Here is a 26,749-nt window from a genome sequence, read left to right on the forward strand (position 1 = left end):
GCAGTCTCCCGAGGCGCCCCCACACCAGCGTTCTTTGCGTCTTCTGTGAAAACCAGCGCTTTTGGTCAACGCAGCCCGATGGCGCCTGCCTGGCTCGCCTGTCACCTCTGGCTGGGCCTCAAATCACAACAGCGCCCATGTACTGTGCGTGTCAGTGCATGGTAAAGAGACCCAGGTGGTCGACATTACCCGGAACTCTGTACTACTCCATCCCTCATAGCCTGAGTCGTTTTGGGGCTCTGAACCCCATAAAAACACAAAAACAAATTTTCCGACCGGAGTGGCGAGTGTCCCTTCCCCTCGGAAGTTGCGCGGCGTTCCTTTCACCCCCAAAGTGCGCATTCGGGGATACTGCGGCAAGTAAGCCCTCGCACGTGTGCGCGCCTCTGTGTTTGTGCTTGGGTGTTTTTAGTGGCCGGTTGTCAGCGAAGCTGAGAACAACCAAGACAGCGGACGAGAAAACGACGAGCGGCGAGCAGTGTGTGTGGGGTTGCTCGACTGTGCGGATGCGCAAGCAAGATGGAGCGAGGTGTATGAAGCTGCGAGCGTGCATTTATCTTGTAAATAAGTTTTCGTTGTATATATAGTCATCTTTTGTTTTCAACGTACGCGTTCAACAGTTTTTCCAATCAATGTGTATGATGAGTGTGCACCGAGAGCGTGTAATGAAGCACAGAAGTGAATTTATCACACGTGTAATTACGCAATTCGCCCAGAAAAATCCGAGGCGCCTACAGTTGCTGTTCAAGGAAGACTGACTGAGTGACTGTAGTTGCGTGTTTGCGAACATATTGTGCTGTGTGCTGGTCATCAATCCGGGTGAGTCGAGAACCCGTATGCAGGAAGACTGAGCACTCTTCTCCACGAAGTGATATAGCATCTTTTTGCATTTTTGATTAATTTTAGTTGTTTCTTCGTTGATAAACTCCAATGTACCTCTCCTAGCCGCGCTTTAATTTGCTGTTTGTAATTTTTCTTTCATGTGTGCATTTTGTTTAATTTTTATTTATATATAAATAAATAAATTTACTCCGCAAATAGCGCCTTTTTGCTACGAACATACCCCCCCCCCCCCCCCCCCCCCCCCGGGGCACCAACGGGCCCCCCCCCCCTGCAAAAAATTTTGCGGACGCCCTTGGCTGAGGGGAACATGTTTCCACACGAAGTCGCCGCCGGCGAAGAGCGGAGCGGCTCGCGAAACGTCCGCGAGCTATCCCGGTGCCGAGCAGAAGAGAGCCAGTCTTCCCCCCGCGCGCGAGCGGCAAAACACGCCATCCGTGGCGCTGGTGTCGCTGCGACGCGAGCGCCCTCCCCTGTTAGTTAACGTAACCAAACTGAGAAGAGCGCGTTTCGGGGGAGCTAACTACAGGCTACAGGGAACTAGTGCGTTGAGGGAAAGCGAACGCAGGGGACGAAGGCGTCCCCACAAGTGACAAGAGTGGACGCACAGTTATGCTACCGCATTGTCGCAGCAAATGGTGTTTAGGTGTCCTGCAAGTTTTTGGCTGTCAACTTCAGTAGTAACTCTGGTTGCTGTCAGAGAAAGCGAGAAGAACTCGCTGTTGACACGGGGATGTCAGCTCCGTTTGGATTTCACTTTGTGCCGTTAGAGACGTGATTGTGAGGCAGATTGGACTTATTATCGACCACATCAATTTTCAGTGCCTTTTTCGTGACCCGGAATCGTATATCCCATCGATTTTCACTCTTCCCCCGGCGTATTTCATGCCGCCATCAGTGTCTGGCCGCAGCAGCCTCTAGATCGGAACAGCGATACCGTGCTGAGCACCACAAAGCCACCCGGCCACCACGGCGGCTAATCGGAGCCAACGACCTCTCCTGTCTTATAAGCTCTTCATAACATGTGGACAACTTTAACGCGCTCCTCTGCAGGCCGGCTTTTGTACCTTAGGAATTTACCTCAGCCACTGGAGCACCGCTTTTGAGAAGCACTTTGTAATCTCGACGCGCTGTTTATAACCGGGAACGTATAAACGCCGGGTGGTCATTAAGGGCGGTCCCGCCATTAATTAGAGGAGACGAAGTTCATGTCCGGGGGGCCGTGCAGTCGTAATTAATTTTACTACCACCTGTTTTATACCTGCGTCAGGTCCCCCAACACTTGGACGCGTGGGAGCTGAACGTCGTCTCTAGTTACTTTCTCATACGTTGTGGGGCGTCTAATAGCGTTCTTGGCCCGCCTATACGTAACGCAGAACCTACCCGTGTCAAATGTGGTCATTCGGCGATCCTTACTGCGCCATAACTTCGTGGCTCTACCTCAGTCTGTCGCAGTTAGGCTATGCACGAATGCGGGTGCCTTTAGGTTCCGACACCGCATGGTTGTATGTGGTGGAAAGCGATGACCACATGCCGGCAGTGAGCGCAAAAAGTACGCGAAACCTTAGCGCGGCAAGAGGCGAAGGTCTGAGACGAAATGTCGACGCACAAGGTGCGTCTCGTCTCAGTGCCATGTCTGATGACGCGCTATGGTTTCGGGGACGGTGAACCACAAGGCCAAGTTACGGCGTCGAATGAATATAATTGTAGTAAGATTGGAGAGGAGGGAGGGGTGTGAGGATGAGGATGAGGGGCAGCTAGAAACAGCGGAAAGCGGGGTGAGGCACAGATATTTACTTTAATTTCCTTAATTTGCCGACTCCTCACTGTGGTGCACAGGGTTCCGCTGTACAGTACATAGCAGAGAGAGAGAGAGAAATCATTGTTTCGTTTTGCTTGTGATAGCAGCGTTCGCTACTTTCCCTTACGTAGTCGGCTTCTCCTGTCGTATTTCGCGTCCCAAACTCTCCCGCGTTCACCTGCTTCTCCAGTGAGGGTGTCATTCAGGTGCAGCGTGAGATGTACGGCGCAGTCGTTGCCTGTCGCATCTCCTGTTCGGGACGCTACGAAATTCACCCAACTCTTAATTTCCTGTAGCTCGAGGGGCGTTTGCTGCTGATGATCTTACGCGCTGCTAACCCTGTCGTTTTGTAACGGTGCCAGTTTTCACCGCGATGAAAATGGGAGGCCGCACTCGGCCGGCTTCCTTGCGCGAGAAGAGTGCGTCGAGGGGGCATCGTAATGAAAGAAAGGAGGGAAGAGAGAGAGCTTCCTGTCTCTTTCTCTGTCCCAAAGACGGTCTGTGTGTGCCTAATGGCATCGAAGAGCTGTAGCCATAACGGGAGCTCTAGAATTGACATTACAGTAAACGGACAGACGTTTAGCGCGTATAAAACGGCACACAACTGCTGAGAAGGGTCGGACGGTGGCGCAGCGGAATTCGTATCTATTAAGCTTGCCCGCAGGTGGGACGTATATCGCTCACATTATCCCCATTGGCGGTTCCCAAATTCTCAAAGAAATCAGCATCCGTACCGACACCGCTGGCGTCATCTAATGTGGTTGGGGACTGTCTGGAAGAGACAAAGGAAGGAAGGAAGGAAGGAAGGAAGGAAGGAAGGAAGGAAGGAAGGAAGGAAGGAAGGAAGGAAGGAAGGAAGGAAGGAAGGAAGGAAGGAAGGAAGGAAGGAAGGAAGGAAGGAAGGAAGGAAGGAATCAGCATCCGTACCGACACCGCTGGCGTCATCTAATGTGGTTGGGGACTGTCTGGAAGAGACAAAGGAAGGAAGGAAGGAAGGAAGGAAGGAAGGAAGGAAGGAAGGAAGGAAGGAAGGAAGGGAAAGCTTTATTTTACTCTAGTGCTTTTTTCTCCGGTTTTGGGGCATCTTCAGAGACGTTCTTTCCTTTTGAATGTATCCCCAGGAGTCTTCTTAGTCGACGTCGTCCACATCTAATCAATGGTCGGTTCCCCTCAGTACAGGGCTCCGCTGGCCACTGCCGCCCGTGGAGCTCGCTGTACCAGACCTTGTTGGTCTTCACAGCGGTCGCTGGACAGCAGAGTTTCCCATTGCTCCGCACTCGGGTTTTTCATTTTGGAGACCACGTATATGCTTTGGCAGGCCCATGTGATGTGATAGTAGACCTACAAGTAATTTCTTTCTCTCTGTATCACAAAGAGAGAAAGAAATTACCTGTATGTCAAACTCATTCGACACAGGAATGTGCGAGGAAGGAGCCAGGATGACAAAACGCACGTGGAAGAATGTGTCGCGATCTCGTTAAAACCAGCCGCAGTGACCCTGTCTGGGCCGTTCTAAGAGCCTATACACATAAGCCGGCCCCGGCGGCGTTATCACGCCCATGTCTATCGGCCGGGCGTTGCGCAGCGTGCTGCAGAGATTGGTTAGCGGTGTCGGAATTCCATCAAAGTGTGAAATTGATTGTGCGAAAAATAGCCGCGCATTGAACTTCCCGCTCGCTGCGGGCTATTACGACGCGTGCGTAATGCGTCTTGTCCTGTGCTTTCCTCTATTCGTCCTGCGTCGTTTTGCGCGGTTGCACTCCATTAATGCGTATACGCCTGCGAGCTTGCGTGACGCAAACCGGTCGCTGCGTTGTCTGCGCGCGCATAATAGCCGCGCGCTGCTTGTCTCTCAGAGCACGCACAGGAACACCCTTGTACTGTGTTATAATATCGCACGTGTCCGCTTAATGTCTACTATAGCATTTCTAAGTTTTTTGTTGTTGTTGTTAAGCCACCTCTAGCGTGGTAATGGTGTGCGGACGAGTTTTTGGGCTTCGCTTCATCTATTTAGTAATAGCGAACCCTCTGCAGCTGCTCTCTTTTTTTTTTTTTTTCGCCTCCGCGTCTCTCTTCCGTCTTATCCATGTTTATAACTTCGGATCGCAGTGTTTCGGGCTTCTAACCCCGCCATAGATGTTGCAGAAAAAAAAGGGGGGGGGGGGGGGGGGGATCACGTTGCTATTTTAATGATCTTCGAGTGTTTGGTCGGGTTATAACTGCGTGCACGATTAATCGGGGTCTGCTTTGAACTCATTAATCGTCTCTTAATGCCGCGGCTTTACTGCGCAGATGCAGTAGTAAGCACCGCATAGGTGATGGGTAATCGTCACAAGCTGCAGAACGAATCGCATTTAATGGACAAGAAATAAACAAACCGAGGCAACTAAACGCGTGATTGCTTTAGACGGGAACGGCAGTAAACGGAAGAGGACAATGGGTGTGTAGGTGGGGAGTGCTTTTATTTATTTATTTCTTTATTCAAACACCTTAAAGGCCCTCCGGGGAGGGTATTACATAGGGGCGACACGCGAAGCACTTTGATGAGAATTTGTTCAAAATCAAAGGTGCAGAAAAGAGAGAAAATTAAAATGCAGACACCATTTTTGAAGTACAGAAAAAAAAACAAATAAAGAACAACAACAACAATAGATCGCAATAAAACATAAAAAATGCAAACAACTGAGGTTAAGAATTAGAAAAAAAATAAATGAATACATTAACTACTACTATCTTACCACATTTTATATACTATTCGTAGTACTGTATGCTTTATGTGTAGTACTACGAGTGAGTTGATACCAGGCACGGACAGCATGAACGGCCCGAGACTACATTCCGCGTAAATGCACTTGGTCCTTGTCCGCTCTTTAAAGTGACCCGCTCGTGCAACCCTCCATCAGACCGGCGCCCTAGAGACCGCCCGCGGGTCGTCTTCCCGCGGCAGCCGCTTTTTGCGAGCTTTCCGAAGGGGCGTACGCGCATAAAAGTTGCTGCGCGGCTTCAGCAAGAGCAACAACGGGTGCTGTCACAGACCTGCCCTCCACTGGACGATGTATGAACCTGCGGTTTTAAAACTGGTTGCTCAGCCAGCCGGTACTGTAGGCCGCGGGCGTAATTGATATCGGCCGCTCTCCTTTCCACGCGGAAGGGAAGGACCGCGGAAACCGAAGTTATTGCTCGCGCGCGAGCACGACCTCGGCAGCGGGGTGGTTGTTCGTCGTTTATCGGAAACTTTTCGTCTACGCTAATGGCGCCTCGCGTACCGAGAAGCGTCCTGTCGTAAGTGCTGTGAGGCACAATCGCCGAGGTGGATTAAGCAGCCCTTTCTTCCAACTTTTGTTTTGTTTCGGTTTTCGTGCAATTGGCGCTTAACAGCTAGATGCCTTGGCGGGCCGCATGTTTGATGGCTTCATCGAATGTGCTTGACGTGAGAACGCTCCGGCAGTAGCAGCGTATATAAGAGCGCCTGTAGTTAACGCAGGTGCATATTCGAAGTGAGCGTCCGCCCTTAAAACAGTGCGGGTTACTTCGCAGCTCTCTATATGTATAGGGTGCAGCCGCTCCTATAGCGTTACAGTATACGGGAGGAGGGGAGCGACAAGTCTTGTAGAGCAGGGGCCATTTTACAGCCTCTTTCGACCACTCCCGTTTACAGCCGCTCCTCGCTTGCTTGTTTTTGTTTGTGATGTTGCTTTTGCGCGCCCTTTGGTTCTGCTGGTTGTTGTTGTTTTTTTGCCTCTCCTAGCGCATGCGTGATGCTTTGCAAAAGCGCCCTGTCCACCCTGTGCGCCTCATAAAAGTTTATTGAGCTGCTTGCGCATGCGTCGGAACCTTCCGTTAACCGCCGCGCCAATTACGGCGGACCGGCAGGAAGGCCTGGCGTGCGCGCGTTCCCATATAGTGCGCTGGCTAGTCGTACGCGTGCACGACTGAGGCATGCCTCGCCGTTGTTCGTATAAGCATGATCGCGTTGAGGTACACGCCTCCCTCGGCACCGTTTAGCGGGCGATGGTGTGATAGGAAGTCGCGCGCATGTGTGCTCCTGGGTGTAAAACAAAATCGTGGCGTATATATGCATGCATATATGACCGTCGGAATATTCGCCACCGTGCATTAACAGCAGCCGCATGCCGTATAAGCCGTTTACCGGTCGCATATACCTGAAGTCGATGTCGTTCGTATGGCGGCGATATATAGTATAGAGGAGGCGTAGCGTCTCGTGTTTATGTATGCGAAGATAAAATGCTAGTAAAAAAGAAGGTAGGTAGCACCATAAGGGAAGCTCCGGTTTGTCGTGCTCTACGGGTATCGGGTCATCTACGGTGTAGAGGTCCTGCGTTAACGACGCTCGGCAGCGCTGGCCAAATATAATAATGAGTGCCCGCGGCATATATGCGCCCGGCGTGGAAGAATAACTGGCAGGGGCCTTTCCAAAGGCGCATCCACGATAAGGGCAAATGAGAGAGAGAAAGAGAACGCCTCCTTGCATAGGATCTGTGTGGTGCCTAGAGCCGCATACGTATATTCCATTTTGTTTTGTTTTTTTGTTCCCCCCCCCCCCCCTTTCCCTCCACTGCCCGCCGCTCCGGCTGGTCACACGGTGCCCCACGTGGAAGAGAAAAGGGTCGTTTTTATTTGCGTTGCGTGGCTCTCTTCGGCGGCGGCCCCTTTTGTATTCCTTTCCCTTTTTCTCTTCTCTTGTGCCATGCGCGTCTTCTCTGCGCTAGTCATTTCTTTCTTTTTTTTTCCTCCGAGGATCCATTGTTGATGCGTGCCTGCTGCCGGTGGCCGTTTCGAGCGGCTTTCTTCTTACTGCTCCTCTTCCAGCCTTTGGGCGCTCCGTGGTATACCTATATGCAGTTCCTTACTCCCCTCTTTGTTGGCGTGGAAAAGGTAGATAAATTCGCGCATAAAGACGAGAGGACAGGCTAAGATGCGGTCCCGGTGGTGGCCGGTGGCGCGCTACCCCTTTGCCGAAGCGCGGGTCTCGAATAAAACCGCGCGGTTCGCCGAGGACGTTGCCGTATGTGGGGCGACTCGTTGAATCCACCCCACTTTTCGCCATCTCTGTCTCGCCGACCTGTTGTTTATGTGTGGCTTTGGGGCCGGTCGTGACTCGTGACAGTCGTGCAGTATCGCCGAGCGTCGGCCAATGAATGGTCCGCGGCTTTCGAATGCGCTGCTTCTCGAGACGAGAGGTCGGAAATAAAAAAAAATTAACTAAAGAAAAGTGGCTCAACGTGAACCTTCGTGAATCTCGAGACTGTTGGCGGCTACGTTCACTGTAGACATCCGCAAGTGTTCTTTCATTTTGCTTGCGTGCTTTCCCGCGGTCGCCTGGATAAATGTTGGCATTCGACTGTAGGTCGCATCGTTATAATGGTCGTAGGTCGGTTTATAATGAAATGTTTGGTATAACGAAGGAATGATGATTCCCCTTGGAAGCTCGGTCAACACGGGCTGTAACGAGCTACGGCTACAACGAAGTAATCGCCGGGCCTCTTCAACTTCGTTATAGCGAGGCTAAATTGTATAAGGGCGAAGCTCATGACTGGCTTCGGTCCGCTCTTGTCTTGCACTGCCGCGTCTTGATGGTCTCCCTTGTAATACGAGACGCAACGCACGGTGCAAAGATCAGCAATTGGTGTCAGTTCTTCCCGTGAAAAGAGCGAAAAGTTCGCCAGTTTCTCCTTTCCAGCGCCTCTGAGTAACCTTCCCACAAAAGCAAAGAAGGCTCTCCTGAAGAGTAAATCCATTTGAGAAGTAGTGGACGCTCTAAACGGAAAAGGAGTAAAAAAGAAGCAAGCTATCCTCTAGCGCAATCCCTTTTATGAAAAGGTGTACGCCAGAGGAGAGATTACTCTCTTTTGACTCCTATATGGGCGTATTCGTGTTTAGAGTGCACGTTCCGAGCACTGCGTTACTTGCGCTCGAAGGATGTGACCGCCGGTATGGAGTTGTCGGTTCTCGGTGGTGCACGAACAGCGTTTGCAAACGGTCATTCTCTCCTCGTGGCAAGGGCGACTATATGCTTTGTGTCTTTGGTAGAACCTGCCTTATTTTGTCTACAGGAGTCGCGCCAGGTAGCACTGTCGTGAGTGAGTGCGTACCTGTCAAATTACTAACGAAACTGAAAAGTGCCAACGCAGTGTTTGTTCAAAAACATGACAACTTCGGCTGCATAAACGTGGACCGCGCTCGACTGGCTACGTAGCCATAGCCGCATATACGCCTTACATGCAGTCCGGTCACATTCTTGTGGAAAGCACCCCTTCTGGTGTCACTGTTTCGAGTAGTGTTAACGCTTGCCTCTCCATCCTTCATCGCTCCCCATCTTCCTTCCCCCTCCCCCACAAAAGAGCACACGTTGGGGTCATCTGCGTGACATTCCATACCCGGATGATCACGTTTACGTCGCTGACTGCGCTCACCAATCGACAGCGCTCCAACTGCTACTTGACGTCACGGACGCCGGTGCGCCCCACATCGTGCCGACCGCGCGCTTCTCCATCCAGTCGTGACACAGTCAGTGGGGGCTGCCACCTTCAGGGTGTCGTTCGCAGAAAACTAACGCGCCTGACTGGCCTGTAGTACGAAGGCGCTGAGTTTGCCCTAACGCGCACGCCCGAAGCGACAGTCACCGTTTTCAAAAGAAATCCTCATCGGCAACGAAGTTAAAGTGGTGTTTCAGGGCTACGGGCATCTTTCGCGCACCCTCGTCGACGTCGTCGTTGTGGTCGCTGTCGCCTCATCGGAGAGAGAGAGTGGTCCCTCGGCTGCCTCTTCCTTGCCCTCCTCTCCCCGAGGAGCCGACCCGGCCGGCTCGCGCGGCACCTGCGGGGCCGAGCGAACCCTGTTAATCTGGCGTTGACCTCGTTCCGAGAGCGACCGTCGTCCCACGGCTTCTTCCCCCCCCCCCCCCCCCCCCCCTCCCTTCGACCGCGCACTGCAGCCTCACGGCCGGCCGCCCCGTCTCGCCCGCGTTCCTCCTTTGTGGTGCCCACCGGGCTGCCGAAGCGCGAAAACTTGCGCGCGTCGTCGGCCGCGGCGTCGCCGCTGTGTTTGCCTCTGATGGTCTATGTTTGGACACTGGAGATGGATGATCGACGAGATATGATCGTCCTCGAAGCTTTTCTGTATGCCCTGCGAAAAGCGGCTCGCGAGGCGCTGCGTCTGTCTGCGAGACCGATATAACGGAGCGGTCGCACGCAGTTAAGTGCTCAGCGGGGAGTCCGCAGGTATGGTAGCCGCGCTAATGGAAAAGCCAGTAGTCTTCGCACGCGCTGCCCCAAAGCGTCGACGCAGCCAGCGGAGGCGGGACTCAAGGGTACTGCAGCAATGCATTCGGTGTGTACGATCGGTTTTGTATGAACGGGCTACGGGGGAATAAATATGAACGAGGTGTTGAGCGGAGTGGAATTGCGGAACGCTTCGGAAAGGAAACCCTGCGCTAGTCGTTCGTCGCTTTGGTTTCGAATGGCAGCGGCTGCATTCGGTGCCGCCCTAGATATCTCGGTTCCGCATTGTGCGCCGTTTGCTTACGCGCTGAAGAAAGACAGCCGAAAGCGCCTGTACACGTTAGCTGCGCCACGGTGAGGTGCTAATTCTTACTTTTGAGTAACTGTCTGTTTTGAAATTAAAATCCATACTTGGCACTTTCCATACCGCATGTTAGTATACGAAGCTGCTGCAGCAGCGTATGTTGCGCCCGCATTTGTCTTAAGGTGAAAGGTGTGGCTAAAGAGCTTATAATGGTAGCTCGTCTAACCGCTGTTTGGTCTTATGTTTGCTACAGCTCTTCCGAGGCTCAGTGAAGGTGCGTTCATCGCATCCTCTCGTCGAACTTCGTCGTTTTTGGCTTTTGCGTATGAACTGGCCTGCGTGCACTCCACTGGCACGTGTCCCGCTGCAAAACTAACAGCTGGGCAAACTATTCGTTTATTTATTGCGCCAAACAGCACACTAAGTGTGGTCGCATTCGTGGTGTTTGCCTATTCAGCGCAGCAAAGTTTTGAGCAGTACTTGTTATTGGGGCAAGTTGGTTTGATTTCATGCTTGCGGGACTCAGCGTTGGTGTCGGGCGTATGAAGATATTTTTTATTTTTTTGCTTTGTCTGAGTCTGTGTTTCCTTTCTTAAAAGGGGAACTGCACCACTTCTTGAGAATTTCGCGATATTCAAGGATTCAAGTCTATATATGGTGTAGGTAAAGCGTGCCAAGCGTTTTTGCCCTAGCTTTTAAAATTGTGGTGTAATCGATGCTTGAATTTTGCGCTTCTCCTCAGTGCACCGGCAGAGTGCGGGGAAGTTCATTGTGACGTCACGAAAGGTATGATTTCAAACTACCGCTGTCGTCAGCCGTGCCCTGTCATGCCTCATTGGACGCTGCCAAAGAACATTCGGTGGGATTTGCCTTCGCTGGCGTTTTTATTATTTTTTTTTTTCCTTCAAAGCGGGCTCTTATGCGTTGAAAATGTACCGATACCTTCCGTGACGTCTTCATGAGCGTTGTGCGCTGCGGAGAAGCTTGAAGGGTGTCCGGATTTTAATCGGCGATTACTTCACTATTTCAAATGCTAGCCCAGAAACACTTCGCATGCTTTACCTGCAAGTCTCACACATTCTCGTTGATTTCTCGTTGTTTTCTAAAACTTATGCAGTTTCCCTTTAAAGGAGCGAGTTCTTGCCCTCGCTTCATCGTATCAAAGGTTTTGTTTGGTTCTTGATGATTCCCGTTTATGAGTTTCGTGGTCACGCGGCCTGATAGTGATAGGACACTTCTTGGATACTGGACTGCCTCGTTCTCAAAATAAAAGTTGTTAGTTCAGCTCTCCGTCCTGTCGTCTTTCTTGTTCTTGTGCTTCCTCTTTGTGCGCTGAGTCCTGAAAACAAGCGAAGTATTGCCCCCCTCACAGTCCCGCATTCCGTCTCCTCTGTGTGTTACGTCGTTGCCGTAACGCTGAATCCCGGGTACCGTGACGCCTCTCGCTGTCCTCTCCTGTACAATTGTTTCGAGCCTCTCAGCACCGGCTCTGGGAGAGCTGTATGGTAATTTCGGCGGGAACTAGAGTGAGCGCAAAATGTTCGTCGGCCTCTTTCACCGGTTCCCTGTAGCCTTGCTTCTTTTACCTAGGGGAGCCGTCGCCACGTTGTGACTGTTTGAAGAAAAGAAAGCGAACAGTTCCCTGCTACGCATGAACTTCTCCCTGCGTCGCGTGGAATGCTGCTTGGCGGCGCATCCGTCGCGCTGTTCGCAGCCGCGCGTGCACTCGTGGAAGTCCGCTTTCTCCGCCTGGGAAGGCCGACTAGCGAGCCCAGCTTGGGCGCACATGCGGCGGCGGCGGCTGCCACAAGAGAGCGCGTGCATCCGGCGTCAGCCGTGTGTGTATATTTACGGCCAGGCCGCGTGTGTGCCCCCGGGTGCGTGTGTGCGCGCGCGTTGCCGCGTGGGTCGCCCTCCCCAACCCCCTTTTTTCGCTTTCCTCCCTGCCAGCGTGAACTGTGGGGGCCCCACTTATGCGCCTAGGTTTGTGTTACTCGCCGGCTCCCGCTCTTACCGCCGCGCCCTTGGCGGAGATGCGAGAGACGCTGTGCATCCCTGGAAAAAGGGGTGAGTGAGAGAAGAGAGAATTGCGCCTGACAGGGCTGAGCCCGCGTAGGCGGCCATCTTATACACCCTAGCGCGGGCCCTTCCACGCCGGCCGTCCATCTTGGCTGCGTGGCTCGTTCTTGAGCACTTGTTGTTGCTTTCGTGCTGCGTAAATTTACTGGGGGGGGGGGGGGGGGGGGGGGGGGGGCTGCCCGCTAAAGTCACTGGAACTCTGAAAGTACCGCAACCAGCGGGCGGCGCGCGGGCAACATTGGGGTGTTGTTGCCAGAGGTGGTCCAGCGCGGCGAGAGCGTCGTCTGCTAGGCGAAGAAGGTCTCCCTTGCGGCCGCCTTGCTCATCGGTTTTGCGCGAAAATTAATCAATGAAAGTATTCATGATTGAGACCTTAGGTGACATGAGGGTTTCGAAAACCTTGAAAGCGTCGCATGACAGCTGCGCAGCCTCTCGTATTCTTTAGCCCACGGGTGTGAGCTAACAACGTAAGAAGCAGGCTTGTCCTATTTTGCTTCCGTGAGAGGCTCGCAAATGCATGTTTCGGGGCCCGGAAAACTTTAAAGCCGGCAGGCTGCGTACATACGAGCGAAATATAGCAAAACGTTTAGTAAATCGGTTCACTTGGAAATCTGATGCGTATAAAACGTTCCCTGTGCGCTTGCTGTTTCCTGCCTCCTGTTCTTCCCTCCGTGTGGTCAGTCGCCGGTCGAAGGCTTGTGGGAGGTAGTTGGGCGACCCCAAGGTCGACGACGGGGCCAACGCTTTAACTGTGCGGCCAGATAGCATGCGGGCGCGCTGTGGCTGTATTTAGATGGAGGCGAAATACAAAAACTCCCGTGCGCAGTGCGATGTAAGTACGCGTTAAATAACTCCAGGTGGCATAAATTCTCCCACTGCGCTCCACTTCGGCACCCTTCACAGCTATCGTGTCTCTTCGGGGCGTTAAAATCTGCAATTTATTATTGTTTATTTAATCCTCATTAGCCAATATCGATGACCAGCAGGGAAAAAAAAATCTCGTAAAGCAACGTCTTCGAAGACATTTATTGCGGTCACACTCACACAAACACACGACGCACACAGACACACGCGGTGCTCAAAGACACACGCGCACACAGATACGCACGCAGACACACGCACCGACAGAGACACGCATACACAGACACACGCGGTGCACAAAGACACGCGCGCACACACACGCACTGACAGAACACGCATACACAGACACACGCGGTGCACAAAGACACGCGCGCACACAGATACGCATGCAGACACACGCACCGACAGAGACACGCATACACAGACACACGCGGTGCACAAAGACACGCGCGCACACAGATACGCACGCAGACACACGCACTGACAGACACGCATACACAGACACATGCGGTGCACAGACACGCGCGCACACAGATCGCACGCAGACACACGCATACACAGACACACGCGCGCACACAGATACGCACGCATTGACAGACACGCATGCACAGACACACGTACGCACACAGACACGCACGCACAGACACGCGCGCGCAGCACACATGCGCGTACACAGAGACAGGCGCGCGCACAGAGACACGCACACAGACATACGCTCAGATAGAGGCACAGGCACGCACGCACACAGACACACACACACAGACGCTATACTGAACATGCTACTTCATAAAACACGCCGTCCAACCACCTCGGAAGCACTGCGCCCCGTCGGCTCCTAGAGCGAGTGGACCATCTATGGAGGCGCCTAATCACGTGATCAAAACTGGCCAATAGGCGGCGCGGCGGCGAAGAGAAAACAGCTGCGGTACTTTCAGAGTTCCAGTGACTTTACTGCCCGCGAGAGAACAGCGCCTGGCAGCCTGGGACCTCCTCCGTTCCCTCTGTAAAGTCTTCTTTGTGTAACAGAGGGGGAGAAAAAGAGAGATTTGCAGTGCTGTGCTGGCCTCTTGGTGGTGTCGGGAGTAATATGCGCTGAACTCATTTTGGACCCTCAGCACTAAACGCAGCGGTCTTCGCCCACCAGTTTTCTTGCAGCTTTCTCCGTGTCTTGTGTTCGGATTTTCGAGCTTGAAAGCGCGACGAAGGCATCTGGTTATGGAAGCCATCCGACTCACTATATATCGGCTGTCGTGCAGCGACAGTACAGTATTTAGTTCTTTTTTTTTTTCATGACGCGGATTCGATCCCGGCCGCGAAATTCTAGGGGCCCGTGTACTGCGCTATGTCAGTGCACGGTAAAGAACCCCAGGTGGTGGAAATTTCCGGAGCCTCTCACTACGGCATCCCTCATAGCCTGTGTCGCTTTGGGACCTTAAAGCCCCATAAAGCCGTGAACTTTCTTGCAGTTTTTTTTTTTTTTGTCAACCAAGTGGCAGGGCAGCGTGTCTATAAGCGGGGGATAGGTTTGTTCGGGATCTGTCTAGCGTTCGGTGCTGCCGATTGCCGATTTATGCGTGTCTGCGCGCGTACGTGCCTTACTGGAGATTCAATGCGCTCCCGATAAAGGTCGCGCCGGCGAGAATTCGCGGTTGGGGGCATACCGCGACGCTCGCGCTCCCTTTGCGGTTCCGGCCCGGCAGGCCGTGCTGTGCATACGTATGCCCTATACCTCCCCTGTCGATGGCCCGCCGATTCCGGGATGTTCGCGGCATCGCCGGAACGACTACGAGAACGGCCTTGCTTCATTGCGGCTTCATTCGGGGAAGGGCATTTAGGAGCGGCGATAGCCGTCTAGAACGATTGTCCCCCAAAGAGGTTGGCTGCACGCGCGCAACAAAAATATATGGCGGCCGATCAGAATGCAGATCGGTCGGGTCGGCCGGTTCCCCCCGAGTTTTGCCTTTGCGTCTTGTCTCTTCTCTTTTCTCCGTTTTAATCCTCGCGCAGTTTTTTTTTTTTTTTGCCCCCTCTCTCCTGTTTTTTTGTGGCCTCGACGTACAGATAACGGCGAGTGTGTCACGCAGTTGCTAATGAGATTTAGAGAGCGTCATCAGCGGGCGAGCCGAACGTGAGCGGCTGTCACGTTTCCGCGCCCGTTTTTCACTCGGCTCTTCGCAAGTATCATCAGCATTTTCAGTCTTCCGGAGTGGTTTCTCGGTTTCTGCCTCCCTCTCACTATTTTTCCTGTTTTTCCAATCCGTTATGTTTTCAACTGAGCGCTAACATCGCGCTACGGGCGCAGGCAGCATTTCCCGGCTTGTTTGTTTATTTGTTCGTTTGTTTATTTGTTTGTTTTAGGGAGGAAGCCTGCGGTTGTTCCGTCGTTGATAAAGTGGGTGTGTAATTCTGTAGCGATACTCCACGGAAAGTGCGATAACGAAAAAAAAAGAAAAACAGGCAGCTTGTTATTGTTTTTTTTTTTTTTCCCGCGGCCTTTCGGAGATCTATACTTCTTTGCGGACGGTTCCCCGTGCCGAAAGCGGCATTGTTCCGGTTCACGAGCGAGCATCAACTCTCGCTCTTTTCCTTGTTTGCTCGTGATTTAAGCAGAAAATGGAGGGCAAACAGTTCACAGTGCACAGAGACTCTGTGAGACCGCTGTATCCCCCCCCCCCCCCCCTCCCCTCCTCCGTAGCGCTCGGTTCACCGCGCTAGCAGCCCGGCGCTTTTATTTCCGTTCTTTTTTTTTTTTCAAAAAAAAAAAAGAACAATAAGAAATTCCCCGAAAGCGTTCGCCCCGCGCTGGCGTGGAACGGTGCGTGGCGCCGAATCCCTCCGAGAGCGAAATCCTCTCGCTCGGGTGATTGCGCTCGCCGCCGTAGCGGAAGATCCGCGCCGGGGCGACGCGATGGAGGAAACGAGAGTGTTGTGCGCGTTCAAGGGCTACTCCACCGCGTCGATCCCGGCGCCTGCTCTATTCATCATCGGCTTCAATCCTCGCCGCCGCCGTGGCCCCAGCCTCAGCTGTTTCGCACGACTGGGTCGCCAGAATGCTGCAGCAGCGCCGCCTCTCGCCTCTTTCAGCGTCACTGTGCTGCACTCCAGCCGATTGGACACGGCGTGTAGCACAGGTCCGCAGCCTCCTCTTCCGAGGGGGGGGGGGGTGGATTCCGTGGAGTGGCACGCTCTGTGAAGCGAGTGTGTTGTTACTTTCCCCATTGTTACCATTCTCTCTCTCTCTCTCTCTCTCTATCTCTTTTTTTTTTTTTGCGTGGCGCCGCATTCTCTGGGCTGCTTTGTAGCTCGCGACTGGTCTTGTTCGTACAGTTTCTTTCCCGTTGCTTCTTTCTTCTTGCCCCCTGTTACGATCGACCTCGCGGAGCGCAATTGTGTTCGGGATATCCGTCGCCACGAGAGTCGTTGGGAGAACGTTACTGCGGTTTTGTTATCTCATCCTTTTTCCTCCTCCGTGTTGTCGTCTTTCGTCGTTGTTGTTCGGCCTGCTTCATTTCGGTTGTTGTCCTCTCTTCGGTTATTGTTCGGCCAGACGCAAGGAAGGTGGAAAAGGTGGGGATATATGTGCAGAGAGAGAAAAAAAAGAAATGCGGAAGAGTAGGGTAGATCGAAAGGTGAAGGAATCTGATGGGAAATAGAGAAAGCGCGATAGGAAGCAGAGAAATCCGGCGTTGTTCGGGCGTCCCGTTCGGCGCACGCGGCGTCGTGTGCTCGGGGAAGAAAGGGCTTTGCGGCGTGCACCGGACCTGCGGGTCGTGTTCATTCGGTAACGACGCCTCCTCATCTGCGGTGGTTACCACCGGTGAGCCCCTCTCTTTGATCGGCGCCGCCGCGTGATAGGTGGGCCCCCGAGGCAAGTGGAATCTGCCTGCTGTTTGCAGTTCCACTCGTGAGAGTCGGTCGTAGGAAATCCAGGCGGGAACGGAACGCGTGATTAGCTGCGGAGAACAGCTGGCTTTTTTTTTTTTTTTTTTGTAGCGTGAGCTACATTGGCCACAGTCTGCCGTTTCGCGTGCTCCCTCCGTAGACCGTACTGCGCATGCACGAGTGACGTCATTGCTCGCCGCTGCCGCTGCTGTCGCCGGCGCAGAGCCACGTGACGTCACTGCTCACACTGCGTATACGAGGGGGTACCCAAAAGAAACCGGACTAATTTTTTGAATCGGCACAGCTTCTGTGGTACCGCGTTTTGCCGCTAGGAGCGCATAGAACGAGCATTTCAGAGTCAGTAAGCCGAGTGCCGTCGCTGAAGGAGGTCAGACCAGTATAGGCAGAGTTTTAGAGTGACGACCGTTTTGTGTGAGTGTCGTTTTTGCAATGGCTGATTTTCGTGAACAGCGTGCGCCGGTGAAATTCTGATTTTTTCTCGGAAAAAGTGGAACGGAAACTCTTGAAATATTCAGAAAGACGTTCAAGGACGATGCTGTGGGGACAACTCAAGTGTTCCTGAATTAAATCCTGAATCAAAGCAACAGTCGTGCCAATGGAAAACTTCAAATTCACCTCGCCTCAAGAAAGCTCGTCAGGTGAAACCAAACATCTAAACAATGCTGATTTGTTTTTTCGACCTGAGAGGAGTCGTCCATTCAGAATTTGTTCCGCAGGGTCAGACAGTTAACCAGGCTTTCTGCTTGGAAGTTTTGTAAAGATTGGGCAACAGTGTGCGGTGGAAGCGGCCTGATTTGTGGCGGACTGCTGACTGGTTTTTCCGCCATGGCAATGCCCCTGCTCACACAGCCCTGTCTCTACGACAAATTCGGACCAAAAATGGCATGACCTCTGTTCCTCAACCCTCGTACTCACCCGACCTTGCCACGTGCTACTTTCTTTGTTTCGTAGAATGAAAAGACCCGTGAATAGAAAGCGTTTCGCTGATGTTGCTGAGGTGAAGAAAAAAACGACGGATGGACTGTCAAGCATCACAAAAGATGAATTTAAACAATGTTTTGAAAAATGGAATGAAAGATTCGACAAACGTATCATTGTAGGTGGAGAGTACTTGAAGGTCTGTGCTGAAAATGTGAACAAATAAGTTCAAACAAAAATAAGTCCGGTTTCTTTTGGGTACCCCCTCGTATACTGGCACAGCAGAGCTAAGCCACTGCCAACTTTTTTTTAATTTCTTGCTGTTTCCTTTCCCTTGCGTTATGTAGCTGGTTATTTTATACCGCCCTAAATTATGCTTGATCGGATATGTTATCGCACGAGCAAAGGGGCACGTTCGCGGGACGAATTTGGGGTTGTTTTCACGAGTGGCCACCATGGCATATAATGAACTTCATCTATAGTGAGTGCGCCGTCCTTGCATTTTTTGCTACCTATTGCGTTCCCTTCCTATTCATGAGGATACCACGTTTTGTAGAGACCCAACACCGCTTGAATAGGACACAGTTTTACTTGTCCTTAAGTTGGCTATCCAGCAAAGCGTTCTGCCAAACTAATGCCGTTACAGCCAGTGTTCCAAGCGGAAAATATAAGTGCAGTGCGTGCGTTCTTCGAGGTAGGATATATCGGCGTGGTATCATTATCGTCAGGTGGGCATATCCGACGTCGAAAAACGCACGAATTGCGCTTATATATTTCCGTCTTAGAAAACTTCCTATTCCGTCATTAGTTGGGAAAAAGTGCATTGTGGAGAAGCCAGCTTGGCAATTAGAAAACGGTTCTGCCTTGAGTGTAGCTGCTGTCCTCTGGAATTACTAATTACAGCTTTATTATTGTTTTTAGTGCGCTGGCACTTGTAGTTGGCCCTCCCCGCATTCAGCCGTTGTGTGCTTGTATGTCTGTCTGAAGCCGGTGTGGCAGGCTGCGCATATATATATATATATATATATATATATATATATATATATATATATATATATATATATATATATATATATATATATATATATATATATATATATATATATATATATCGGATCCCACCGGCGGCATGTGGTTGTTTTTTCTTCTGCTTTTCTAATCAATTAGCTTTAAGCGATAACATATTCAATAATATTCTAAACTAATCAACACCGCAAAATAAATAAATAAATTAAAAAATCCCCTGTGCCCCTTGGTTTCTGTGGCTGTTGGCTTCTCTCATATTTATAACGAGCCCCTTATTCCCCTTACCTTGTTTGCTTAATTGCTTAGCGAGGGCCTCGGTTCTGGCAGCCTTGATGCCATAGGAAGCATAAGAGGGTTCTCACACAGCTTCCACCCTCTCCGTTCGATGACGTTCTACGTCACACCAGCGGTAACTCAGGACGTGCTACGTCCGCCGCTTACGTACGTGGGTGGCGCTGATGAACACTCTCAAGGTTAGGTCATTTGTAAACGTAAATACCCCCGAAAGCAGAAGAATTGACAGCCGTCGCCGTAGCTCAGAGGTAGAGCACCGGACGCGTAATTCGGAGGTCGTGGGTTCGGATCCCACCGGCGGCATGTGGTTGTTTTTTCTTCTGCTTTTCTAATCAATTAGCTTTAAGCGATAACATATTCAATAATATTCTAAACTAATCAACACCGCAAAATAAATAAATAAATTAAAAAATCCCCTGTGCCCCTTGGTTTCTGTGGCTGTTGGCTTCTCTCATATATATATATATATATATATATATATATATATATATATATATATATATATATATGCGCAGCCTGCCACACCGGCTTCAGACAGACATACAAGCACACAACGGCTGAATGCGGGGAGGGCCAACTACAAGTGCCAGCGCACTAAAAACAATAATAAAGCTGTAATGAGTTATATATATATATATATATATATATATATATATATATATATATATACATACACCGTGTCAGGTAGCAGCTAATTTAATCGTAAGAGGCTGGTCGGGAAGACCAACATGAGTCGTACCTTGACCAAAGTCCCACCGCAGCACCTGCCATAGAAGTGGAGTGGCGCATCTTAACTTGACCGCTGCACCACTGCGCCAGGAATGGTAGGAATAGTGCCAGGGATCTATGAATGGAGAGAATGACCGATGCCACTTTGACCCATTGTCGCTATCCGAACAAGTGCCATCCGTGAACACTGGGCCTGGACACCGGAACCGAAGGGCAAACCGAACTGCTAGAGCACCTGATTCGCATTTGGTCTAACTACTCAGATCGACCGCCATTTCTTTTTTTTATATATTTCCTTAGCACCTCAATATACTGCGAGGCTTGCTTTGCTGAGGAAGGCAGCGCGTTGGTATCGCACTGGCCTATAGATGCTGTCGGCTAAGACACCGTAGTCGACGGAGGCTGTGCTCCGGCCTCCTTATTAGCAGTCAGCGGGGAACTGTTTACTTGACAGCTTCTTTCCACTGGGCACGACGCAGCTCCGAACCGCCGGGCGGCTCACCTGATTGATATGCCTCCTTCCTAGCGCCGGCAGACGTGTTCTCACCACCACCTTGACCGCGTGCGACCGCTGGGCCGATTACCGTGTCCGCGGTTGCTGCCGTCGTAGCCGCATGCGCATATGCATTGGACGTCCCGATGCCGCTGCTGGGAAGCGGTGTTTCGTTGCGTGTGCGAGGATTCGCGCGGACCCGCGAACGCAGGGAGCTTGACTGGCCGAGTCGATTCGATTTGCGATTATAACGCAACGCGTTGCGACCCATCGGTTGAACCGTTGTCGCATATTGCACGAAGTTGTGAGCGTAGTTGGATGCAGTGTAGAAGTTAACTCGGTGGGTCTCCGTGTTCACCGCATTGCCAGGATACGCAGCCTATGGGGGAGCTCCTTCCAGAGGCAGTCGTGTAGTTTGGTAGGCTTCATTTGTTCACACCCGGCATTTGAAGGTTCCCTGAGCGCAGTTAGTCATTTTAAACTATAATGGTTTCACGACGCCAACTGCCCGAGAATATCGCGAGACATGCCGAGGGAACCAGGACGTGGAACGCTGTGAATCAAGGCGTGCTTGACACGTCGGCTTTCTCCTGTGGCCGGAGGAGTTTTTACTGCGTTAGCAGTACAGCCCTTTTTCGGCAAAGAAGCCGCGGTCTGTGAATGTGTCCGTGAATCCTCCGCGCCTCCAGTGCCTCCTAGTGGACCGAACAGCGGGAGGGTGCTCGGAAGGTGCCTCCTCCGGTCGGAACACCACCGGGCACCTACCGATAAAAAGGCTTCTCCCACCTACGAGCCTGCACCAATCTACATTTTACCGAAGGCCTCCACCAGAGGTACAATAAGTTCGAAGACTCAACGGGAAGGCGATCAGTGTAAAAGCGGAATCCACACCTAATATATTGCTAATGCAGATGTGTCCTCTTACGTCATCTGATCGCTTGTACATTTCTATAACGCGGTCGAGCGCTCAGCGTCCGTCAGCGCAGCGCAGGTTACCCGTACTGTCGGTGGATGAGTCTGCGAGATGTTCGCTCTACGCCGTCTCTTGCGCCCCAGTTAATGAAATTGGTCCTGGGCAATTTGGTGCGGCGAAGCTGTATAAGGAGCAGTAAGCGGGAACGCCGGCTTCCTGTACGGAGACGCCGGAGAATACCGCCGGTGCGTCCCGCGCCGGCTTATTCCTCTCGCTGCACTGAATCTGGGCGACCGCGTATGCGCATGTATAAGTTAAAACTCGATCGAGCACTTCTCCACCGTGATAGCAGCCCGGGAAGGAAGTGCGCCACTGGCAGCGGCACGGGAGCGCGAAGGGCGCATGCACCCACTCTTCCTTTCTTCGTTTTCACCTGTGGCTCTCTCTGGCGGTCGGTACGCTCCCTCGTTCATTCGTTCATTTCCGCGCGTCGTCGTCGGCGCGTATGAACAGGCGCAGGCAACCGCGGCGGCAGCCGGGTTAATCGGAGTTCGGTGGCAGCAACGCCGAGTAATGTTTTTCAGTACGAGGGCGTCGGCAGCTTCTTGTGGCGAGATCCGACGGGTCTCTTCCATCTCAACTCGGGGTGCGAGAGGCCAGACGACATTGGGGGAGAAGGAAGGGGTCTGAGGGAGAGAGTGTGCGGCGGACTTGAGCGGCGGCGACGGGGGCTTGCGCTGCAGCCGTGACCGGAATGCATAATGGACGAAGCGTGGTCGGCCGCCCCCGTGCGTGTTTTAGCCGGCCGCTCGCTGCCTACCTGCCCCCGCCGGCATTGCGCCAGATAAGCAGCGCGACGACGACGACCGCCGGGGCATGCGGTCGAGCGGCGCGCTGCTGCTGACTCTCAGCCACGGTCTCCCCAGAGTCACCGCGCGGCCATTACGGAGGCTATACCTGCCCCCGGAGAGGAGCGAGAGCACTTGTTTCTTTCCGCCGTGGCAGCTCGCGACTTGGCGCCACCGCGCACGTATTCCTGCCGACCGTTTGGAAGACCGCCTCTCTCCCTTCCTCTGTGTTGGTGATTTTCGTCGCGCCGGTGGCGAAGGTGTCGATTGGATATCGCGGCACAGGTTCCAAGAAAGGCAGAGAATGAGAGCAACTATACTTCTGTACCCTAGTGCGTACGGACCGGGAGTGACGAAATGTCGCCTATGCAATCCCGTTGAGCTAAGTGCCGCTTTCGGTACTCTATATCATTATCAGTGACCTTTTCCTCATTCCCAGTGTAATACATGCTAGCCGATCTACTGGCGATAAATATGGCGCAGTCTCGAAACGGACCTGTTTTCGCTCCTTAATTTTCTGTACGTTGCAGGCGCTTACTGTAATCAACGTAACGTAGTTGTCGAGCCGTTAGCGCGTTTGAACGTTGAAAGTGAAGATTCCTGACCCTTTTGCATACAAGGGCGACTGCGGGGGCCGCGCGTATGTCGGTTAGGCATTCCGTCCGGTTATTCTGCTCGGAAACCACTTCGGCCGTGGTATGTACGCCATGTCGGTCACGTCGCCCACGTTTGCGCGCAGACCCCGGGTGAACTCACGTAGCTGGCCCGCGCGTCGCGCAGTTGTATGACCGATGGGACCGGGCACCTCCGGGGGCGTGCGATCGGGTACATGCAAGTGAGCGGCGTGTCGACTCGGGAACTGGAAAGACTCCTCCGCCGCCGTGCGCAGTTCTCCCCCGCGTGCGGCTCTGCGGCGGCGAGTGTCGCCGCGTTGGATTCTCTTTCGCCCGTAACTGGCAAACAAAGCACCGCTGTCCGGCGGCCAGTGTGAGGCCATAAGTTGCGACGCCTGCTGCCGCCAGAGACCGCCCTCCCAGGAAGAAGAAAGAAGCGCTGCCTTACAAATGAGCTCCGGCCGGCGGGGAGTCTGCGTGGCCGCTTGTGCCTGCGCTTCGCGGCGTACAAATTTGCGTGCAGCGGCAGCAGTGGGGAGCGGCATGACTGGAGAAAAGGGAGATGCGTGCGTTGCTCGAGAGAGAAAAACCTGTATCCTCTGTGTCAGGGCTTAATAATCGGGGGCCGTTGTCGCAAAACCTGTCTGATACCTAAGCGCGCTGTATGATTGGACACTTCGCATGCGCTCCTGGCCAACCAGGATAGACCAATCGTGATTATCAACAAGGAAAGCTGTGAATGTTTAGGAATCCCCGGTTAGGCGTAGTATTGTTTCCTGGCACACGTTCTATTCTTGCTGAATTCGTGACGTCCGCTTTGCGATTGGCTGGGGTGCCCTTGTTCCAGTATCCAAGTGTACGATACGACTGCCCAACCTTTGCTCAAAGTCCCTGAATGGCCGTCCGTGCCTGCACTTTAAACAGAAGGGAGTAGTTATCTGCCCGCTATCGTAGTACTGCTCACTCTATTTTTACACCCATTTAAGGCGTTTTCGTGTTTGGAGTGTACGCGATTATGTAGCTTCAACAACGCTCATCGCGAAAAGAAGAAATTTAAAACCCTGTTTTTGCGCCTACCACCTGTTATCACTTGCCAGCAGTGACGTCAAGGAGGGTGTCACGCTTGCAGGTATAGGGTACGCTTCACATGCTATGCACAACTCTGCGAAGTCAAGCGCTCGGTCCGTTCGCTCACCTCTGACGGCGCTGGTGGCGAATGAGCGATGCTCTTGATGCGCCCTGTGGCTTCGAAGCGTTAGCGTTATCTTAAACTATCGCGGTTACTGATAGCATCTCTTTTAGTCCTGCGTGAGATAAGCGGGGTGTGCCGGAAGTGAGGAGAGTTTTGCCACCGACTCCCGCTCGTGTGGCAGGCGTGCGCGGAAGCCTTAATTTAAAATATTTAACGGGCGATTTTGCCTCGGAGAAGAAACTACGCACAGGGCTTGCTTATGAGCAGTCGCCCTAATGGGAAGGCTAGCCGTTCGGGTTGATTTATGTGGCTCCTGGGTGTTTTTTTTTTCTTCTTTTAATCGTGCGTCTAATCCCGGCGTTTTCTCATTTCTCCCTCCTTCCTCCTTTTCACCCGTTCCCTTTCCCCGCCGTCCTCACGGCGCTTTTAATACGTGGTCTGCGCGATGCGTAATCGATTTTCGGAACTTTTGATCGGCGTAGCGCAATCTCGGCGACCGAAGCGAGACTCCTTACGCGCAAGCGCAGCGACCAGATGGAGCCACTTTGCTATGTTTTGTTATGATTTCTTTTTATTCTACTTTGCTAGGCTGCACACGCGGGTGACTCGAAACGAAAGTGAGAATGGTTGTCGGTTGGAAGCGGACATTGTTGTTGTTGCCTCAGTCGCGTGGTATATCGCGGTCTTTGATCATCGACTACCGCGAGGCATATACGCACGCGCACCACTGCACGCTACTTGTACCGGGGCGTCGGGCTCGCTAGTTTTGCGTCGGAAGGAGCCGCCGCCCGCTCGCTGGTTTCCGTAATAAAGTGTGCACGAAAGAGGTGGCGCTGCAACGCGCCTGCCTGAGATCGCATCGCATCCAAGAGACAAACAGAAAAGGTAAGCGGCGTGGATTTGGCGGAGGGCGGCGCGGCGCGGGGGCAACTTTGGCGGTAATTACACGAGACGCGGAAAATTAAGAGTGTTGGAGAGGGGGGTACGAGGAAGAGAGCGGAGAAATGCGAGGGAGGAGGACGGCGAGGGGAAGGGAACATGAAGACAAATGTCAGGAGGGAAAGTACGCCGAGGCATGCGAGTGGTTCTTGGTTCAGCAACCTGTGCCTCCTCCGGCGTCGCTGCTGTTACGTAGCGGGCGCTGCCCGTTGCGGCGAATGCGGTGGTGAGCTCGTCGAAGAGAGCGGCCGCGATCCAGGAAGGAAAAGACGGGCACGTATTCAACGAGGAAGATAAGCAGCAACGAACGTTAAAAAAAAAAAACGGAAGCGTGATAAACGTGATAAAGCACTTCGGTCGTCAGCTTATTATAGTGTTTGGGCGGCGGAGTTTAGACGCGAAAAAGGGGTTCCACTCTTCTGTTTACCGTGAACCGATCGACGCCACTATGACAACAGCGCCTAAATTTTGTTGGCCTGTTGATTATATATGCCTCGCCCCAACACGCTGCGGACAAAAAGAAAGGTAGATGAGACAAATTGAGGTACTGTCAGTTTTTTTTTTTTCTTTTTTCTCCCGCCCCGCTGTGTGGAGAAGTTAGGGTGACGGATTTACCGCCCATCCCACTGTGTCCGGGCGAGCCCACAGCCGGAACCACGTGACGGAGACCTATGCAGACCACATGATCACAAGTGCAGCGTTGTTATTGGCCAGCATTCTCAGCGGACAGACTATGCATGCAGTCATGGAATGACAGGAAGCCCTGGCCGCATTCCCATGATCTGTCAGCTAGCTCAGATGAATAGCGTGCTACTTCAGGTTCGTTGGGCATGCATTGACGCCACGGAATTTTCGGATGCAGCAAATATATCAGTATTAAGAGGGCACCTGCGCCTTGGACTGCAGGAAGCCTCCTTGGCACTGCATTCCTATACAACAGCATCGCATTTTCCCGCCAAGTGAGCAAGAGCTTTGGCTTTGAGCGAGGTCGACGTGGACGATCGTATAGTACGACGTGCTTTCTTGCTCATCACTTGCTCGCCTAACTGGGGAACTCATCTCTTGCGCTAAAGCAGACGATGAGTATGTGCAGTGTACGTGCGCTTTTGGAGCATACATATTTACACCGATGGCGGTATAAAGGAGTTTCGCTGTGGTCTCTTGGCCCCCTAGGAGGGTTAAAAAGAAGTCTGGTATCCTTTTTTCAAGGCACGGAAAAAAAAATTCTGATTACATTAACATATCCGTAATGAGTTCCTCGGTAACTTCGGCAACGTTCCGAGTGACTGCGCTCGGCGGGCGCCGAACCGCCGGCGTCTCGCGAGTGTTCGACGTTGTGGCCTTCTCCCGCGCATTTGGTGCCCGGCGCGAGCTGTCCTGGAACCGGCTCCCGACGAGATGCCGAGCGCCCACACAACGTCGGGTCCGATGAGCGCTTCCTTTCGGCCAATTACGTGGTAATGGCTGAGCTTGCGCACGTAACGTGATGCGTGATTACAGACCGCCTCTCCGCCCTGTGTGCGGGCAGACCGTATGTTGTATCGTTGCCATCAGTGATTCCACTTTAGGAAATGAAAGCTGACCAGGACGTTCACGAATCGGCCGATTCGAACGAGTGTCGCTATTCGTAGCGTGCGCGAGCTCGCTGCGGCTTATGCGGGCTGCTTTCGAGGAGCAACGAACCGACGTCAGAGAAGGAAGGCGCTCTGCAACGGATCCGAGTGCGAGAAATGAAACGACTTTCTTGCTCTGTG

At 52.6% G+C, this 26,749-nt stretch overlaps 1 protein-coding gene across 1 annotated transcript in view; it reads left to right on the forward strand.

The window, feature by feature from the left end:
• Vang (Strabismus domain-containing protein Vang) overlaps positions 1-26,749 on the forward strand; it is a 122,665-nt gene that overhangs the window by 44,145 nt on the left and 51,771 nt on the right. The gene's annotated exons all lie outside the window — the stretch shown is intronic.

The sequence above is a fragment of the Amblyomma mixtum genome, chromosome 6, assembly GCF_055824585.1.
Source record: "Amblyomma mixtum isolate Tamu chromosome 6, ASM5582458v1, whole genome shotgun sequence".
Taxonomy (NCBI): Eukaryota; Metazoa; Arthropoda; class Arachnida; order Ixodida; family Ixodidae; genus Amblyomma; species Amblyomma mixtum.